This window comes from Marmota monax, unplaced genomic scaffold (assembly GCF_021218885.2).
Source record: "Marmota monax isolate L192 unplaced genomic scaffold, Marmota_monax_Labrador192_F-V1.1 WCK01_AAM20220418_F8-fsc00011, whole genome shotgun sequence".
Lineage (NCBI taxonomy): Eukaryota > Metazoa > Chordata > Mammalia > Rodentia > Sciuridae > Marmota > Marmota monax.
The window spans coordinates 8,065,515-8,082,059 of record NW_026693082.1 but is presented as its reverse complement, the minus strand read 5'-3'; the positions used below and the strand labels follow the sequence as shown (position 1 = coordinate 8,082,059).

The 16,545-nt window shown below is 37.1% G+C and overlaps 1 protein-coding gene across 9 annotated transcripts in view; it reads left to right on the top strand.

Annotated features, from left to right (window-relative positions):
• Stard13 (StAR related lipid transfer domain containing 13) overlaps positions 1 to 16,545 on the top strand; it is a 482,586-nt gene that overhangs the window by 408,358 nt on the left and 57,683 nt on the right. The window lies entirely within an intron of this gene.

Below are 16,545 nucleotides of genomic sequence, written 5' to 3'. Positions count from 1 at the left end.
CAGAACTGCCCTCCTTTTCCTGGGCCCTCCAGACTGGAAATGACTCTGGACCAAATTTGACTTCCAAGCACTATTCCAAACCCACATCTGGAAAACCTCTAGGCTGCAGGAGATTTCATGTCATTGATTTGTTATTGATTAAGGCTGGGGCCTGGCACTCAGCCCAACCTCAGCCCCAGCAACAGTAGCAGCAGACTTTTCAAATAGATTGGAACAGAAAGCTATGAAACCTGGCACGTGCTCCTCTACTTCCTTAAATCAAACCAGGAAAGGAAAAAGACAGCAAGAGAGATTTTTCAGGGGGTACAATGTTCCTTCTCCAAAAACCTTTGACCAGAAGCATCTTGGAGGTCCTTTTCCAGAAATTAGTCAAGGGGCCACTGTCCGTTCTGGCTGGAGATTAATGAAGTGCAAGAAAAGTACTTCCCAGCTCCTCCTGAATTCAGCACGCATGGAGAATGCTCAGACTCCACGTGCACTGCCGGATACTTGTGGTACAAAAAGTGACTAAGGCAACTTCAGCCCTTGAAAAGGTTATGATCTCATGGAGAAGGCAGACATGCAATGAAAACATTCTAGGATAATGTCATGAGAACTTTTATAGATATATAAAAGACCAGAGAAAAGCCAGGCCAACCTAGGATTCAGGCGATAATGTCTAGGCTAAATCACAGTAAAAGGTAAATGAGAGTAAGCAAGGAGAAAAGATGTAGAAAGAATGTGACAGATGAAAAGATGAAGGACAGGAAGCAGCCAGAGCACAAGCACAGGATGTGGAACAGCAGCCTGGGCTGGGGAGCTCCAGATGGTTCTACGCAGTTGGATGTGAACTCCCAGAAGCTGGCAGCAACTGAGTCTTGGAAGCACTGCAGGCCACAGTGGTGGCTGGCACTTTGTTCTGCAGATGTCAGGGAGGCATAAAGGAGCTTTTAGAATGACCATAAGTTGAACTTAAGAGATGCAAGAAGGGCAAGAACAGATGCATGGAGACCTGTTAAGACTGTTGCAGTAGTCCTGGGTACAACATGAGTATCTAAACCAAAATGGAAGAAATGGAGTTAAGGAGGAGAATAGGAGATTGAAAAATATATTTAACAAGCATAGTCACCAGGCCCTGGTGCTTTGTAATAACAACATTGGGACCGAAAAGGGAAGGAAGATGCCCCAGGTGTTAGACTCATAGAACTCTGTTCAGTTTATTCATTTTTTTAACCAGATGCTTCTCATATAACCAAGTGTTATCTACAGCTGTGTTCTTTAAATGAGGGAGCAAAAAGTCAGGGAGTGGGTATGATTAGCAATTTTTGATGGGACCGGATAGGACAAAAAATGTCAGATGGGCTTGCATATATAAAATACATGCAACAATAAACTATTATTTTGTGAAACTTTGTTTCAGTCTGTATATGTATAAGTATGCATGTGTGGGTGTGGGCATATTCATACTATATGAAATGTATTTCTTACATTGACCACAAAAAAAGAGTGGGATCAGAACATTTGAAATTACTGTGGAATTCTTTTTCTATTGTCGTGACTCAACTCTGAATTATTTTCAAGTATGAGTATGTTCCAGTCAGGTTTGATCATCTTAAAAAGGTGACTGATTCCTTTATGAGAAAACAGGACAATCTTTTTTGCTGTTATTCTTTCAAGACTAAATCTTGCAGTTCTCTGTATGCTTGGGATTTCCAAGGATTGGATAAAAAGGGACAGGAAATTGGGAACGGAGCCAGCAAAAATGATTATCTCAGTCAATGCCAGGACAGTGTCAAATGTCTTGCCCTTCAGAAAAAAGGAATAACATCAAGATATGCAAAGACCCTCCTGCCCAAGGATATCTACAAGCATGTACCCAGAGGTGAAATCACAACTGGAATGTTGTGATTTCATTTATGTATTTCTTTTTCATGTATTCTCATTGAGGGTTTTACAATTTGCAAATTCTTTCACATTTTTCCATGTTGAAAATAGCCCTGTGAGTTTAGAGGGACCTTAATATTCTGAGAGATGTTTGCATGTTTATTGGCCTACAGATCTATAAATATTTTTCATCTTAATATAGTCATTCATGCATTTAGTCAACATTCATTAAATGATAACCATTTGCAAAGCTTTAGGCTAAGAACAGGAGTTGTAAAGATGCAATCTGGCTTTCAATCTGATAATGTGTACCTGCAATGTAATAATTTAAGAAGATGCAAAATCTGCATATTTATTCAAAAATACTTGCAGTTTTACCTAGGACATAGTTACAGAATACCTGTGCCATGAGTGTGTGTCTATGTGTGTGTGTGTAAGACAGAGATATTATTTGTCTGTTCTAAAATCAAAATCTGATAACCCACAGGGAACATAGTAGGACAAAACTGGCACTCTTTTAAGCCTCCAAGGTTTATGAAGTTTTCTTTCTTGGGCTAAATATTTAATATGTTGGAGGTAGGATAAGCATACCACTTGATGAAAGCTAAATAACCTCAAGTAGAAAAAAGGCTCGCATTCAGCAATGTTTGTGTACAAAGGGCTCCCTGGGCCCTGAATTCCACACAAAAATCTCAACTTAAGAACACTTACATCATGCACTAGCTTGAGCAATACAGATTTCATCTGTTTTTTAAAAATTATGTATCAATATTTTATTTTTCTTTATTTTGGGAAAACAAAAGGTTCAAAGAGGACTAAATTTTCTGTTTAGCATTAGGTATAATTTGAGCAGTCATTGACATTAATTACAATCATTTTAAGCAGAAGAGCAGTCTTTGCTTTTAAATGTAAGTGATTTGAAATATTTAAATGAATTTTCCAATTCCTTTCCCACGAAGCAGATCCCTGAATACACACCTAGGATGTTTTTAATAATGAGAGTGACCTTGGCAGAAAGCTTACCTGGAAGATTCATGATCTCTTGAGGTCAGTGACCTTGGGCTCCACATTAAACCCCCAACTTCTCCCAGTCACTAATCCACAGGAAGCCCATATCCTTCACTCACAGTTAACTTATCTGTTCAGGTTTTTTTTTTCTCATAATGTGGAAAAATAACCTTTTGAAAACATTTTCCTTAATGAAATCCACATGTCTGATACAAATTTCTTTCCCAAGGTTCTGCTATGTTTAGTTATGTTTTAACACATCTTTGACCTTGGCATCTCCACATATCAGGCACAGGATGGCTAATATTTTACTTATTAACTGGTGAGCATATCGTATACGATAATCACAAAACAATCTTCCTCAGCCTAGTGTTCATATCCCAAAAGTAACAGCCTTTTAGGATAAGGCCCTTATTGCCACCTTCAAAGTATCACATTTCATTTATGACTCTCACGGCATTGTGTTAAATAGCATTGCATGGTGTGAAGCATGGCTTGCTTCATTGTAGAGCATCATTTAACAGAAAGAGTGTAACAAAATGTTCTGTAGAAAATGAATTGCCTGTTACATATTTGTCATAAGAAGAATCTGGATGCAGGTTGATGGGTACTCAGAGCCCCAAGGTTGTCCTGCAGGCAGATGCAAGAGCTAAAGAATCTACTGCCAGGAAGGCACAAGGTTCTCAAGAGTCCAGGTCCAAAACAGTGGGCAGAAAAGAGTTGTCTACAGCAAAACATTTGGCTAACCAATTAGCTCAAATCTTTCATCATCTGCCAGGTTGTTGCTGCTCACCTTATTAAAAATGCCCCCTCTTGCTACCAACTATAGGGGACATTGTCCTTCTCTGGGGAGCTAGTAAAGCCTAGACCTTTGTTTTTCTTGTTCAACTAAGAGACCTACAGGGCAGGACCTGGCTGCCCATGGCCTTGCATTCTCCCACAGTGTGTAACAGCAGGGTTTCACATCAGGGGCACCAAACAGATGTCTCTTGAATAAATAATTAGACAAATTCCTCTACATATAAAGGTCAAATGAAGAAGAACTGAGTGGGAAGTATCAGAGATCAGGAGAACCACTATTTTCTATTACAGAAAAATAAGAATAAGCACCTTTACCATAGTAGGAGTAGCATAGGAGCTCCAGGTGCGTGTTTAATTGCATTACAGTGAGGTGATCATTTAATTCTCATGACAACTCTCTGAGATAGGTACTATTGTTTAGTCCCACTTAATAGATGAGGAAACAGGCCTGTTGAAGGTAACCTACCTAACCTCGCAAAGATAAATGGGAGGTAGAGCCAGAATTTGGACTTGGCCCTTGCTTGTAATCACTTCATTCTATGTTGCTTTTCTTGTATCCAAATAGTGTACTTATTATGCCCTCAAATACAGAAACATTTTCTAGATAAACTGACAGCTTCTCTTTAAAAAGTTAATATGTAAAACCAAGTATTTGTATTCAATAAGAGAAATGACTAGAGTTTTATTTAAGTACTAGATATGCCACTTGTTAAGAGCAAAATGAAATTAGAATACTTCTCCATTTAAAACACCCCTTTGGGCCAGCCTCAGCAACTTAGCAAGGCCCTAAGCAGTTTAGCAAGATCATGTCTCAAGAAAAATTTTTTTAAAGGGGGTACAGCTGGGATATAACTCAGTCATCAAGTGCCCCTAGGTTAAATCCCCAGTACCAAAATATAAAAAAATAAATAAAATTTCTAAAAATCCTCTTTGTAACAATAATATTAACTTTGCATAAAAAATGAAATTGTCTTAAGTTGTGCTTTTGACAAATTTACTGGTATTTATAAATTTGGGTTACATTGTGCTTTTGATTATTTAAATGATTTGAGTAGTCATATAGACTACAAATATTCATCCAGTCATTAAAACAATGTGTAGAGTTTTTCTTTATCTGGTCAGTGTGTTTGTTTTGTTTTCCAAGTGCAACCTTGGAACTTCAGCAATCAGGAAGTACCAGTTTGTTGCATAAAGTGTACTGTATCTTTGAAATTGACTAAATACATATGCAGGAGGTCAAAGACAAGTAAAACAGCTGTTACATAAAATCTCCACTCTTTAAATACCTAAGAGGTCCAAAAAGGAAGAAGTGGGAACATGGTCCAAGATCTAACCTTGACTTTGAACTTCCTGATTTATGTTAGTTTAAGACATCCCTGTAGCATCATTTAAACATAGTTCTGTGTATGAATAAACTTCTACTTGGAATTTCCTTTTTGAAGTTTGCTGAGAATATAAATCAAAACCATATGAGATGCATTTTAATCCAGAATGTAAAATAACATGAGAAATGTCAACTCAGAAGTAGCCCCTGAAATACATTCACCAGGATGCACATTCTGAAGAAATTCTTTGTTTAGAATGAAAGCCTCCGGAGAACTGGATTATTTTGAGCCCATGATTATAGAACCCTTGATTGATTAAAAAAAAAAAGATGTTTTTAAAAGTAATGGCAGTAGGAATTTACTCAGTCATCTAAAATGTTTGAAAGGACATCTGTTGGTATTGTCAAGTGAAAAAGCAGATTACAAATCTATTTAAAGATTATTATAAAGTAGATAGTATAAATGTACACACATCTTCATAATAAGAGTATGAGAGACTATATGTATGCCAACTAAAAGTTCATCTTCATGGGGATTATCCCCTTTCCTTTTTTTCTTTTTTCTTTAGTTTATCTTTTTACTCAAAATCAGAAAACCTAAATCACAATCCTCCCTTGGTATCATAAAGGGACTTATTCCAAGATACACTTCCGCAAACACTTAGATCTATGAATGTTCAAGTCCCTTATAGAAAATGGGTCAATATTTGCACATAATCTAAAAACATTCTCCTATACCCTTTAAATCATCATTTAATAACATGTAACACCTAATGCAATGCAAATGTTATGTAAATAGTTGTTGTACTGTGTTATTTGGGGGATAATGACAAGAAAAAATATCTACACATGTTCAATATAGACAAATTTAGTTTTATGAGTATTTTTTTTATCTGACATTGGTTGAATCTGCAGATGTGGAACTGACACCTGCAAGTCTGGTATGTTGGCCCTTACAAAGAGCCAACTATATATTTGATTTTAGAAAATAAGTGTATTGTCTTTACTTGATAGCCTTCTTGTTTGTCACATTGCCTTATTTGAATGCAGCTGAAACCTAGTGCTGTCCCTTGCTGGGTGGCCTGGAGTTGGATCCAACAGATTTGAAGCCTGCACACTACCCTGGATTTAGTGTCATCCTGTAATTAGCATCACCAAAATGTTGCAGTAGTGCCCAATTGCTGGTACTTCAGTAAAGGAAGAATCTTTGGTGGGTTCAGGATGTGGTTTAATGATATAGCACTTTCCTCACATGTGGAGACCCTGGATTTAGTCCTCAGCACCGCAAAAGAAAGAAAAGAAGGGGGAAAAAAATGGATACTTTCAAATTGCTGGTTCAATTTTTGTTCTCTCGTCTTATGAGTATACTTAAGCCTTGGTTACAATATGTCTGCATAAGTGAATCTCAAGTATAGATTTTGCTACTCCTCTATTAGATTTCATTGAAGGAGGAATGTCAAGTCACTTTCTTCTCAAGTCTGTTCTTAGGGAAAATTATCCTGTTATACTTCCTTTTATACCTGAATTCAGTGAGTATTTGCATAAGCATATTAGCCAAGACCAGCCAAAACTACATTAGTAAATTTGTTATGTCTCCCAAAACAAGAGAATTAAATTATATTCATATTATACCTCCAATTAGAAATAGTTGCATATTTACATGAAATATACACCTGCTATTTTCTACTTTGTTCTCAACTTAAAATTTGAAGAGGACCAAGCTGGGCAGAGTGGCACATACTTGTAATCCCAATGACTGAGGCAGGAAGATTGCAAGTTCAAAGCCAGCCTCAGCAACTTAGCATGGCTCTAAGCAACTTAGTGAGACCCTGTCTCTAAAAAATAAAAAAAGGCTGGGGATATGGCTCAGTTTTCACATGTTCCTGGGTTCAGTTCCTGATACCAAAAAGAAAAAAAAAACTCTTTTTGAAGCAGCCCAATTAAGATTTGGGAGTAATGATTTTTAAGGCCTAAAGAATTCCTGAGAATTCAGAGTTATATACCATACAAATTGAACTTCTAATGTATTATAAACTTTTAAAACATTTTATAGCTTAGCTTTTTAAAACATTTTTATTTGTTCCAATTAGTTATACATGACAGTAGAATGTATTTTGACACATCATACATAAATGGAGTATAACTTCTCATTCTTCTGGTTGTACATGATGTAGAATCACATCAGTCATGTAATCATATATGTACATAGGGTAATAATGTCCAATTCATTCTACTCTCCTTCCTATCCCCGTACTCCCTTCCCTTTACTTTCCTCTGCCTAATCCAAAGTACCTCTATTTTTTCCTAGACCCCTGCCCATCGTAAATTAGCATCTGCATATCAGAGAAAACATTCAGCCTTTGGTTTTTCAGGATTGGCTTATTTCCATATAGCTGATATTCTCCAGCTCCATTCATTTACCAGCAAATGCCATAATTTCATTCTTCTTTAAGGCTGAGTAATATTCCATTCTTTATATATATCAGACTTTCTTTATCCATTCATCTGTTGAAGGGCATCTAGATTGGTTCCATAGTTTGGCTATTGTGAATTGAACTGGTATAAACATTGATATGGCTGTGTCTTTGTAGTATACTGATTTTAAGTCCTTTGGGTATAAACTGAGGAGTGCGATAGCTGGTCAAACTTTGGTTCCATTCCAAGTTTTCTAAGGAATTGCCATACCACTTTTCACAATGGTTGCAAAAATTTGCAGTCCCACCAGCGATGTATGAGGGTACATTTTTCCTCACATCTTTGCCAACATTTATTATTGCTTGTATTCTTGACAATTGCCATTCTGACTGGAGTGAGATGAAATTTTAGATTTAAATTTTTCTAATTGCTAGAGATGTTGACCATTTTTTCATATATTTATTGATTGATTATATTTCTTCTTCTGTGAAGTGCCTGTTCAGTTCCTTAGCCCATTTATTGATTGGGCAATTTTTTTTGGGGGGGGGGTTGTTGAGTTTTTTGAGTTCTTTATATATTCTGGAATTAATGCTGTACATTTGTTGCATGGGATACCTCAGTTGACATTAATATCATATGCCATATGATTAATCCCAAAAAAACACAAGTCATGAATGAATCATCATGTCTGTTGGAAAAAAGGGTCTAACAGTTTCCTGCCTCTTCAGTGGAGAGCTTGAATTCCTCACCACCATTAGCTTGAGCTCTTTGAACTACTTGAACTCATTTTTTTTATTTATTTATTTCTGTGAGGAATATATAATGTTACTATCTACTAACAGATTGCAAAATAAACATTCTATTACTCAAGTGAGCAAGTCTCTAAGCTTAGCAATCTCTTTGGCCTTAAAAAATAGGGAGAAAAATAAATCAGTAGTTGAAAACCTAATAACAACTTGATTTCTTGAATATGACCCTTTTTTTTCTGGGAGGTGGTATGCGTTTAGAAAATCATTCACAGAGCCAATGCCATCTTCATTCAGCAGACACCTAGAAAGCATTCCAGAAAACTGGCAAAGACATGTTGAAAAATTCCCAGTAAATTTTTCATTTGCAATTTGAACCAGTACCAAGAAATAAAACACATAAACATATAAGGTTTTTATATATAGTCAGATAATGAAAGTGTTCCTGTGTTGTACAAATATTTCCCTGTATTTAATTAAGCAAAAAAAAAATAGTTTTGATTGATTAGGTATGATGATCACAAAGAAATCCAATGCAAATCCTCTTCAGGAGCTCTAGTCAAGTCCGATCTTGCCATGCCAACCCTAGGAGAAGAGAAAGAATTGAAGGCGCTTGCAGGATTCTTGGAGTCACTTTATCCTAACAGATTCTGTGTTCCTTCTTTTTGCCTACATGGCAAGGTTATCCCTGATATCATGGAAGTTTCTGGTGTATTTAGAGTATCCAGAACTATAAGAATTGAGCTAAGCAAATCAAAGATCAGATAACCTTCTTCAATTACAGACATTCAGGTATGTTTGGAAGGAGTCACAGAGGGGTTTCAGTCCCTAAAACCATTCATAATTTTTTTTTAACATTTAAAAAATAAAAGTCTTAAAGCAATGTAGAATGGAAGAATACCTCCCAGAAGTCAAAGAAACCTGACTTCCTAGTAGTGGTAGAGTTTGTTCAAGGCAATTGCTTTTCCCCAGGCAAGAAATCAACATGATAAAAGGTGAGAGCCAATCTCAAGCCAGCCACACTGAAGGCTTATTCTTCACCTTTCCAAAAGAAGCCAGAGAAGATGAATTAGACTGAGAGCATTTGCAGACTCTAATGCTCTTGTCTCAATAAGAGTTACTAGAGATTATTGTCTTGTTAGGCCAACATGGAGGCACTTTGGTCAATCCTTACAAATTCTGGTCCTTTTTAATTATCTGAATCACTTCTCTGGTCCCCAGCCTTGCATTTCAGTTGAGAACCTCTTGGGAGTTCGTGGTAGGCAGAGGCTCCACAACTTCCAAAAGGTTGGGATGCTCATGCGCTTGTGTATGCATGCAGCCTCACTGAGAAATACCACAAGCGCCTGATGGGAACAATCTGTCCCAAATGAAAGGGGAGAATAAAGAACTACTCTGCCTCATGGAAAACTTGAGTCAAAACAATCTGGTCAGAAACTATTTGGCTGCAAGAGTGTATATTTTCTTTTTTCTTTTTCTTTGATATTGATTGGAGTGGGGGGATTGTAATTATTTTTTCTTTTTAAGTACTATTAGGAATATAGGTGTGGAAATTAACGTTTATATTCCCGAGGAGTTTCCTATTCAATTGCAACTGGACTTTTTAGTTTCTGTGGTACAAATGTGGGTGCATGTAAGAGATGAGGGTGAAAGGGTTGTTTACAATATTTTCTGAATTTGTATAAGCCATGTATGTAGGCAAGGAAGCATAATTCCAGGCAGAAATTAAATACTGAGATTATTTTCATCCATGCCACACTGACAGACATGTTCCAGTAGTTTCAAGTTTAAATAAAAGCACATAGTGTCGTCTATATGCTTCACCTATGGAATGAATAGCTGGCAGCTGTGTTAAATTGGTTTGCCCGAGATCATGCCCCTCTGCAGACCCCATCCCCACATTGTGGCGGCATAAAATGATGGAAGTCTATTTCTTGTTCACATTCTATTTCAGAAGCTCACCTGCTGTGGCTCTTTCCCTGTGTCATCAAGCTCAAGGAATAGCCTCAACCTAAGACATGCTAGCTTCGTGATAAAGGGACAAGAGGCTGGCTCAAGTAGGAGTTGGCCCTTGAAATTAGCAGAAATTACTTATGTTCACATTTCATTGGGAAAAGTGGGTCCTGTGGCCAAGCCTGGTATCAGTGGGGTGAGAATTATTTGCCTCCCAGTCAGAGGAGAGCTGTGAGTCATATGGGTACTACAAAGAGTAGGGGATCATTGGAAACACATAAGAAAAAAACATGTTTAAGAAAAAAACACATTTTAAAATTATAAATGTAATAATTAATTTATAATATATTCAATGTATATAAGATACTTTATTTCTATATTTACATATATATGATCCACACCCTACATTATACAATATATTTCATACACCCACACACAGATAATTTTCCCAACCAGGCTGAAAAAGAATGATTAAAACAATCACTGAGTGACTAGGAAAAAGCCTACTTCTCAGAGTTAGCTTTCTCCTCTTTCACTCTAATAGAAATTATTTTAAGTGATTAGATTTGCTATGAGTCCAACTCATAGAAGATATCTGAAGGCCTGAGAAGTAAGATTAATGTTAAGAATTGTTGAAAGTATATTACGTCTTAGTGTGTCTATGACTCTTGCTTTGGAGAGAAAAGTATACATTCCCCACCATGCATCTCTGTCTTGACTGAATACAATTATGTGTCATCGTGAAATATGCATATATGTCCCTTCCAGATTTCTTCTTCCTATGGTTATATGCTTGCTGACAATAAGATATTCTGTTATGCATCAAGAAAAACAATGCTTTAAATTATGGAGAAATAAGATGGCTGTTTATAAGTTGGCTCAATGTTCTGAATATTCAGTAGTTGATAATATTAAATTTATTCTAAATAGCCTGCATTTTAGCTCCTTTTAGGAACTTAGAATAGAATGGAAAAGATATGCTATGCATGTTAGGAAAAAAATTATACTTAGCATACATTTAAAACTTACTCAGGCCTTTTACACATCAAAACAAAAGATATCTAATTCAAAAAATGCAAAAAAAAAAAATTAAAAACATATTCTGACATCAGGCCATGGAATCAAAGTCTGTTACTGTGAAAAGGCCGATGCTCTACACTATACCTGTAATTAAGGTTATGAAACTGGGAAGAAGGATCGTAGTGTAAGGTTCTGTGTAATAGTAATGACTATAGGATGGATACCCTGGCATTGACTTCACAAAACTGGCCTAGGTATGGCCAAAGAAATATATCTCCAATAAACAGGGACTTCTCCTGAGAAATTCCCTCTGAAGACAAAGGTTTCATTGCCTTAAGGAGAACATTAATAATGAAGCTAACTTATCCATATGAATTATTGTAAACCAACAACCATGAACCTGTTGAAATTTTAATACCTTTGATATACTTTAATAGTGGTAATTGCATCCACTGCAGACATCTTGTGGTGGCTGAGTCACCCTGCAATGCTCATACCTGTTATCTTTCAGGAATAGGGTGCCCACCAAGTTAACCTGCTCAAATGAAAAAACAAACACCCTTCCCAAGCCTACTTTTCTAAATCACATGAAGATCATGCTGTCTCCCCTCCCCAAGCCCCACTTCTCTTGAGTACTTTTAATGAACATTTAAGAAAAAGACCTACTTAAATTGGAGCCGGTTTGTCCTTGAAAATTCAAGATTTGTAAAAACAACATATGCCTGTATGTGCTTGCATAAACTTACACAGTAAAGCAGACTCCTTCTAGCCAACTAAATGTCTTATGATAATAAATTTTAATTTGGTCCTGAGTTGAATTTTTGGTCATTTAGAATACCCAATACCTTTGGGTTATCTGTGGAAGAATGTATTTGCTATGCAGAGAATAATATAAACCAAAATGTACTTAAAATGCTCAGCTAGGAGAACACACTGTTCTGAAGCATGCCAGAAGCACCAGTTTAAAAATACAATGAGATTGTAACTTGAGACACAGCTTGCAAACCTGGCCTGCAAATTTTCTGTGCTCAATATAATTCCTTACTTGACTGAGGTCCTCCTGAGCTCTGTGCATTCAACTGTTCATATCCAAAATCACTAAATTAACAATTCTTTAAAGAATTCTTTAAAGAAACAGGGTGTAAATCTCAGCCTTCTGCACTGAGAAGGTCTTGCTGAAGTATTTTTTCTTGGCTCCCTTCATGTTACATCCTCCCAGCAGTAAAATACAATTTGGCGTTATTCAAAAATCAAATATTTTAAAAATAAGCATCATTCCCAAAACAAAGTAAATTTTCTTTTTTTTATAAACAATGTCATTGTATGGGAAAATATTCACGATGTATAATTATGTAAAAAAAAAAGCAGTCAACCTAAGATATTATTACCATATTACCACTTTGACAACATACATCAAATTATGTGTTAGTAATGGGACAGGAGTTGATTTTTTCCTTTTATTGTGACTTTCAGAATTTTCTTTTTAAGCTTTTAAAATTGAACATGTATAATTAAGAAACATGATAATGCTTTGTAAAAACATATCATTGGCCCGGGTATGTTTCCGTAGTGGCTTTGTTCTCATGCCCATAGGAATGTCCCCTCCCTCAGGCTCTAGTGAGTTAGCCTCCCTTACCAGGTCTGTCTTTGAATAAAGGTAATGTCATTTTCTGAGCAACTGCTGTCAATCAGGTTCACATTTTATTCTAATCAGCTGGCTGTCAATCAGATAAGAATTTAAATTGAATACAGCAAATTTGCTCCTAGGTTTAGTTAAAAGTAACTGAGGCAAAACAGTGACTTTGCCTCAAGTGGAATGGCAGACAGGTGGCAGGAAATTGTGCCTAGCACCAAACCACCTACTGAATTTGTGAGTAAACCAAATGAAAAGGATTGCTTGATTTTTGTGCAGATCAAGCCACCAAGTGAAAAGCTGTGTGTTCCCCCTTTCAACCAGTTGATTTCATTCCCAAATGACTGTTGACCTAAGGTCCCAAAGCTCCTTAATCTTCATAGACTAAAGGCAGAGAGATGATGCTTAGAGAAGCAGGACATTCTCAGGTGGGTAGTGGTTATAAGATCAAGTATGTGGTGGGGGGCAAGAGCTCTCACCCCCTCTTAAACCATACAAAAGATGTTCCTCACATAGAGAGGTTCTATTATCAGGAGAAGCAGGGAAGAATGTTGAGCAGGCAAAAACAGATACCTACTATAAACCAAAATGGAATGACTAATTACAAAACTTCTGTTGAAATGCTGTCATAATAACCAGCCAAATGAATAGCATTTTCCCCAGCAAAGTACAATTGTCCCCTCTCCTTACCCACAATTTCACTTTCCACAATTTTAGTTACTCAGAGTCAACCTCAGTTAGAAAATGTTAAATGGAAAGTGCCATAAATAAACAATTCATTTGTTTAAAATTGTACACTATCCTGGCAGCATGATGAAATCTCTTACTGTCCTATACCATCTCGTTCTGTCCCACTTGGGATATGAATTGGCCTCTTGTCCAAGTATAACCATGCTATATAAGCTACCTGCCTGTTAGTTGCTTAGTTGGCATCTCAGTTATTAGATCAAAAAGCATAGTATATGCCATGTTTGATATAGGGTTTCTGGCATTCACTGGAAGTCTTAGGCCATATTCCCATGTATAAGGGAGAACTACTATAGCACAGTAACATTCATAGAGATCTGCAGGCTCCTCTGTCCAGTGGCATTCTCTAGTTCCACTCCATAACTCAGGTTTTCAGCAAGAAAGTTTCAATGAGTTGATGCTCTGCCTTGTAACCCCGGAGCTACTACAGGGCAGGTAATGGTTAAATGGAAAACAAATTAAATTGTTAAAATGTGATTTTAATAGCTGTTAGTGCTTTTATGTAATATGATGCTGGCTAACAAGAGCACATTAAAAAAAGATTTTCATACTTTTCTCCTCAAATGTCATTTAAATCTCATTAGGTAAATCTTTGTGAAATGATGACACTGGCAATATGATTCCTTTTTAATTTTTCTGTATGGGCCACTATAACAGGCCTGGGGAAAACATTAGTGTTTGGCTGATAGGTGCTAGTAGGGACTGTAGGGTATCAATAGAAATTGCAAGAGCCTCCAACTCAATTTCATATACAAAATCAAATTTGAGAGTGGTTAATTGTGCCAGGTAATTTTGTTTGTTTGTTTCGTCACTGACCAGTAAATAAGATTTGTTTTGCCTTCAACTAAGACAAGATGTCTTTGGAAGGTAGCATATAGTTGGGTCTTATAAGGGAATGGGAAAGATGGCATGTGTTTGAGGGACACTTCTTAAAAAGACGGTAATTAAGTGTGGGAGCAATGGCTCAAGGAGCTCAAGTGTGGGGGAGTGTTTTAGAGTTACTCTGTTGCCATTTGATTTTCAGACCTAAAAAATAAATGCCTACCCATTTAAAAAACAAACAAAAAACAAGCCCATTGAGCAATTGATTTATCTAGGTTCTGGTGAAGATTTAGTTATTCATATTTGTATATGAATAAGATTTTAAGATTTCAATTCATTATCAATGTTGCTTTTGTTTGGGGGAAAAATGAAATGAAATTATCATTTCATTTTAAATTGAAAAACTCCTGCCTCTCCCGATCTAGCCTCAGCCCCATCCCACTGCCCAACCAGAGTTTTGAGCTCCAAAAGTTTTTCTAGAAAGACCCCTGGCTGTCCATTTCTCTCCACCTTGTCATCCCTCCCATCCCCAGCCTGGTGGAGTGCATACTGATTCCTATTCTCACTTTCTGATCTCCTTTGAGCTTCTGTGTTGTATAGCCCCTATCTTCTGGGTCCCCTCCATTTGTTCTTCATGGCCTGGCTCTCTCAAATTCTCTTGTTTAACACTACATTTTGATCATAGTAAAAGTGATAATTAAATAGAAAAAGACAAAGTATTGATGTAATTTAAATAGAAAATACAAAATTCTGTGCTTCTCTCTAAAGTTTGCTGTCACATAACCAAATTTAAAGCATGTCTAGAAATTAGATATTTTCTCATTATTACCCACTGTATCATATTGAAGCGGAAAGCAAATCTCAAGCTTGAAAATTTATAGGGCATCAATTTATCTACGACTCAGTAGAGACTCACTACATTTTCTAAGTGTAACAAATAGAAGGTGCCTTTTCTAGTTACTGTGAAATAGTCTGTGATTATCAGAGTAAAAGCCTTCACATAAGGATTCTCAAACGAGTACTGAATAGAACCTGCAGGCAATACATGAATTGCCCTGTGCACCGTCCACAGGGAAAGCACAGGTTAGCCAGTGCAGCATTATGTAGCCAAAGCGCTGGTTTGAACAGCCTTTGTGAAACAGAGACTCTCCTCTTAGTAAAAATATTTTCCAAAGCTTTTATTTCCAACTTGGTATCCTCTGAAACATGTATGTGGCAGGAATGAGAACATGATAGATCTGTGCTGGTCACACATCAGGGATAGAACTCAAATTTAGAAATTGTCAGTTCCCGGGGTGACAACAGATTAAGGAATGCCAAAGGAACAAGCTCTTTGGGGCAGGAATCACCAAAGGCTCTGCTTCCCTGATTTACTGACAAATTTCAATCTAGGTCTAACCAGATCAGTGGGTCAGAGATATAACTTTTGCTCTTTGTTTTGGAGAGTAAGAACTGGACTTTGGTCTATTTTCCTAACATATATACCAAATGTCTTTGTCATATCAAACATTATACCATACAGATACTGAGCTTTCAACATAGACGTACAGTCTCAAGCCCGTGGCCAATGTTAGTGCAGATGGATTCTGCACAGTGGTCCTAAGAAGGCCCTGGACTCTCCAGCTTTGGCTCTGGGGAAACCAAACATCACAGTAAATGGAAATGCACTGACCTGAGGTGGGCCCATCCCAACAGCAGAGGAAGCTCCTTGGTAGAGACCTGTTACAATCAGCTGTTTGATTTTGTTTGGAGAAACTGGACTTTTGACAGATGAATTTCTTTTCCCTCAGAGTCATGTTTATCTAACAGAGTTATGGCTGGGAAGTGTTCCAGGATTCATAAGGTCGAACAGTGACCTGATTCACACACTGGACTCCTCCCATCTCACACCACAGCTTTCCCAGGCAGGTGGTCGGGTGGTCCTTTGGGTGACCCTTCAATGGTTGCCTGAAGGATATAACACTTTGGGCTTGGCCCCCAGAGATTCTAGTAGCCCCATCAAACTCAAGTCTCCATTTTCTTTTCCATGCCGCACGCACTCTGAGCTTGAAATCATTCCAATTTGCTTGATGAATGAACATCTTGTTAAAATGCATTGGGAATTAAAGCCATCAGTGAAATTAAAGGAATAATAATACCTTGGATTTTTGTAATACCTCCCTTCATAAGAAAAATACATTTTCATAGACTACCCAGTTGTGGTCTTTCATTAT